We start from the raw sequence: 4,329 nt of genomic DNA, 5'->3' as shown, positions 1-4,329 counted from the left end.
TACATGAGCTGGGATGAAGAAATTGTGGGTGAATGGCAGGTTATAAGTTCTTTTCTAATGTAACTTTCTTTAAGGAAATCACTGGGGCTCTAAGATATCATTACCTATTCGAGCACTTGGCCAAAACAAGGAACTGATTCCTGAGATTCATGCACACCCTCCCACAAATAGTATAAGTCATTTTAATGACCTCTGGTGTTTATGATTTAGCTTTTAGTTTCTATAATCTAAAGTATAGCAAAGTTTTCCCTCCTTCCTGGCTTCCATTCATTCACTGCCTCCCTTTCTCCTTTCTCTCCTTGCCAACCAAGCTCCAGCTGTGCTCTGAGCTGCCTCTAAGTTTTCTCCATCACCCCCACCAGAGAAGCAACTGCCACTGCCAATAGCAAAGAAGGAAAGTGGGAAGGAGGGAGTGGGAAGGAAAGGATGCTGGAGCATTATAAAGAAGGAACAGATGAATGAACTTGTGGTGATTCTGGCCCCCTTCAAACCCTCCAGTGCCACTCAACTCCCAACCCCTATCACCAGTCAGAGCTGTCACCTGAGAAGCAAGCATCACCTGAAGAGAAGCAACTGCCACCACCTTTACTTTGGAGCTGATCTCAGCCTTGAGGAAACTGTGTCTCCACCTCTGCTTGAAATATGAACTCCAGAACTAAGTAGAAGTTTCTGGAGTGTGGGGTGGTGAAACTTGCCAAAGGTCCTTCTGGAAATGTCCAGAGTGCCATAAATTCAGGAAACAGCCAGACTGTCAGGGTTGCAGCTGCTCTACAGATCAAGAACTCTTTGCCATCTAATGATCCACAACATCAAGGCAGAATGGCTTTCCATTAATGCTAATATTTGACGAAGAAGCCAAGAACCGTTTTGCAGACTTTGGGCACAGAAACCTACTAGCTTAGCTCTCCCTTACCATGATGGCTGATGTTGTTTGTGCAGAGATCCCAGTAAACCAGTGGTCAGGATTCTGTCTTCAGCTGGTAACCAATGTCACAAACTCCAACACCATGGAGCACATGAAAGAGTCGACATTGGATACAATTTGTTATGTCTGCTAAGATATCCACACAGAGCAGCTACGGGATCAATCCCATGAGATTCTGACTGCCATAATCCTAGGGAAGAGGAAAAAAGATTATAATAGTAAAGTTAGTGGTACTAAGACACTCTTGAAATACAGGAGTTCTTTAAAGGAAACTTTGACAAAAAATCTGAAAGGCAATTTCTTTTCCATATAGTCTATGAAGCAACCTATTATCAAGATAATAAGGTATTAATGACTACATTACAGAATCTGGTGAAGAAAATGTCCTTGTATTATCAATACGTGGAGACACATACAAGTCCTGCTCTTTTGTGATTAACACAATGACTTTGATGAAGTGGCCCTATAAGGAATAAAATTCTGGTCCAATGTGTGTGATGACAAAATAGAGTTGGCAATTGAAGCATAAGAGGCAGCAGGATAAAGAAGGCCCCAGATCACACAGCAAGATCTATGCTAAGGGAACACTACAATTGAGGTTCCAATTCTCATACAGACACTAGGGAATGATGATGAAAATGATGCTCCTGGCCACCTGATGTGAAGATAACATTGTCCCACCTGTCCTTCCCTCTCGTAAAGAATGGATCAAGAACCCTGATTAGTGATACCAGGATACCACTGTGGATACCACTGTGATAGCTTTTGCCTGTATCTTGGAAGAAAAGAAATCCAATAAGCTCAAACTCCTAGTTATACAGGCAATGCCTATCTTAATATAATTAATCAAAGACCTCCTGTGTAAGTTATTTGATAGTCAAGTATATAGCCTAGGGGCAGATTTTGTCAGTTGCTCCATGAAGCTGCCATCAGTGATGTCTACTTGGTTCCCTTGTTAGAATATTTGAGAGAAGGCCTGAGTGCTGAACCAAGAATGGCATCAAAAGTGTGCTGAGTTTTTTGCAATCTAGTTGAAGCTGCTTATGAAACTTCATAAGTGATGATCAGGGTAAAACAGCTACTTACTGCTTATCCTCATATTTCAGAAGTTCCTAGAGATCACAGGCAGGCATGATGGCCACCAGAATAATGTGGGAAGTGCTGCACATGAAGCTTTGATGAGAACTTTAAAAAATAGTACCAAGCACTATTACCCTTCAGTTCAAAAATTGATGCTGGCAGCTCTAACTACAAAAAGTGTATCAGTAGAGATGCAGTCACATAGAAAAGCACTTCTGAGAAGATCCAATTCAGTGACCTTCAGTCTTTACTGTACATAACTCTTCAAAACATTTTCTGAAAAGTGCAGCATCAAGATGAGATGATGGTCTCCCTGTTAGGGATTTTCCAAAGCACAGTTGGATATGGAGGATGCAAGAGGATGACCTGATGGCAGTTAGCACATTAGAGGAAATTTTGGTTGGTGAATTCCTAAAGTATATAGAGGCCTCTAAATTCTGCTGAGTATGAGTAGTTTGTTGAAAAATTATCCTGAGTTCAAGGTTTTATTGGAGACTGTACAATAAGTGGATGGCTTATGTCACACCTTGAAATCCAGTATCTTGCTTTTTGTTGACAAAGAACTTGGGGAATGAGAATGCCCATAGGTCTGTGAAGCCACAGATTCTGCAAGTGTTTGGTGATATTGCCCTTGTTATTGGTGAAGAGTTTAACAAATACCTAGAGGCACTATTGAACATGCTTGAGCAAAACTGCCAATCCCAGGTGAACAAATCAGAGTGTGACATGGTAGATGATCTGAATGAGCTAAGGGAAGGCTGCTTGGAAGCCTATTCTGTAATTGACAAGGATTAAAGAGACAAGGATCTAAGGGTAATGCATACCCAGGGGTACTGCTGATGAAACCAAGAGTAGAGTTAATCTAGCTTTCTTTGATCACATTGCTAGACTTGAGAATCATCTGAAGAATATACGCACTGGTGCTGCTGAGCCAATAAGGAACTTCTTTACAGCATTTGGAAAGAACGTGCTGAAATTAGTAGCATCTAGGCTGATGATTCTTGAAGTGTTAACTGAGGAACAGAAATTCAAAACTAGTAAAATATAACACTGTTTGATGGACAGCAAAATACCTAAGGAAATCGAAGAACCAGGACAGTCTGTAGTGGTGGGGATGATACCTAAGATCATCCCTGGAAATGTGCAGTCTTTTAAAAAACATAGAAGTAAGGAGTGTGCACAGATGCTGAAAACACACTACACTGAAAATCCTACCACAGAAGGAGCAGCTATCAGCAATGAGACTGTTGGTTAGCTACATAAACACCGACTTCAGAGAAAACCATTAGAGTAGCCATTTTGGAAAAGAGAAAACTAACGGGTTTACTTAATTGGAGGTGGTGGAGGAGGGAGATGGGGGTGGGAGGAGGGGAAGACGAAGGGAAAGGGGAAGGGCAACCTGAAGGAAAAGAAATGGAAGTTATTTCTTCCCAGGGAATGCTACAGTTTGTGTTTCAGTGTTGCTGAGTGGAATGACCGGTTTTTCCAGAGAGGAGAGATTGGGATCAGCAGTTGTACTTTGTCGTAAAAAGCAGCTTGAACCTATGCTACTGATGATGATAATGGAGCCTGGGCTGGTGTACGTTTGCCACGCAGCACTGTACACATTCAGGCTAAAAGGAGGTAAGGAATACTCTGCAACCTAACTGTGGATGAATGAAGCTGTATCTGCATTCTCAACTTTAAGTCATTGAAATTTATCTTTTTCCTTAAAAAAAGTGGGACAGAGTGGGGGTGGTAAATGGTGCATTTCATAAAACTAACTGAAATTCTGTCAACTGATGGACTGCAGGAGATGTAAAAGAAAAAGAAAAAGAAAAAGAAAAGAAATAAAGACACTTTTTAGCTTTTTGATTGGTTGGTTTTAGTTATTATCATATTTTAAGGAAAATCCTAGCAAATGGTCAGAATAAAAATCTAAACTTCTAAGACAAAAACAAAATGAAACAAAGCAAAGCCAAAAAAACCCCACAACCTAAAGAAACCAAAATTTAAATGGTTGAAAGTGGCAGCGCAAAGAAAAAGCTCCCTCTTGACACTTCATATGGCAATCTCAATATCTACCCCCCATAAAAAATGATGCCAAGGAGGTGACAAAAAAATTTACAATAAAAATAAATATGTAAAAATACAGCAAAGCTTAAGTAACTATTTTGATCTATGAAATGAAGATAAATTTAATGATCAAACAAAATCCAATAAATGAGCCATTTGGAAATTGTTTGACTTTCTATTGTCTTTTATCTATTGTCTACAATGTAGTATTGTTTTCTTTCAGTGCTTTAAAACAATTAACCACAAAACAACCAAAAATATGTGCATAA

General features: G+C 39.9%; 1 pseudogene; it reads left to right on the top strand.

Annotated features, from left to right (window-relative positions):
* The first annotated feature begins 694 nt into the window (after nucleotides 1-694).
* LOC102519135 lies at nucleotides 695-3,053 on the top strand (annotated as a pseudogene).
* Nucleotides 3,054-4,329: the final 1,276 nt, after the last annotated feature.

The sequence above is a fragment of the Camelus ferus genome, chromosome X, assembly GCF_009834535.1.
Source record: "Camelus ferus isolate YT-003-E chromosome X, BCGSAC_Cfer_1.0, whole genome shotgun sequence".
Lineage (NCBI taxonomy): Eukaryota > Metazoa > Chordata > Mammalia > Artiodactyla > Camelidae > Camelus > Camelus ferus.
Note: the sequence above shows the minus strand (reverse complement) of the source record. Positions and strands in the feature narration are given on the sequence as shown.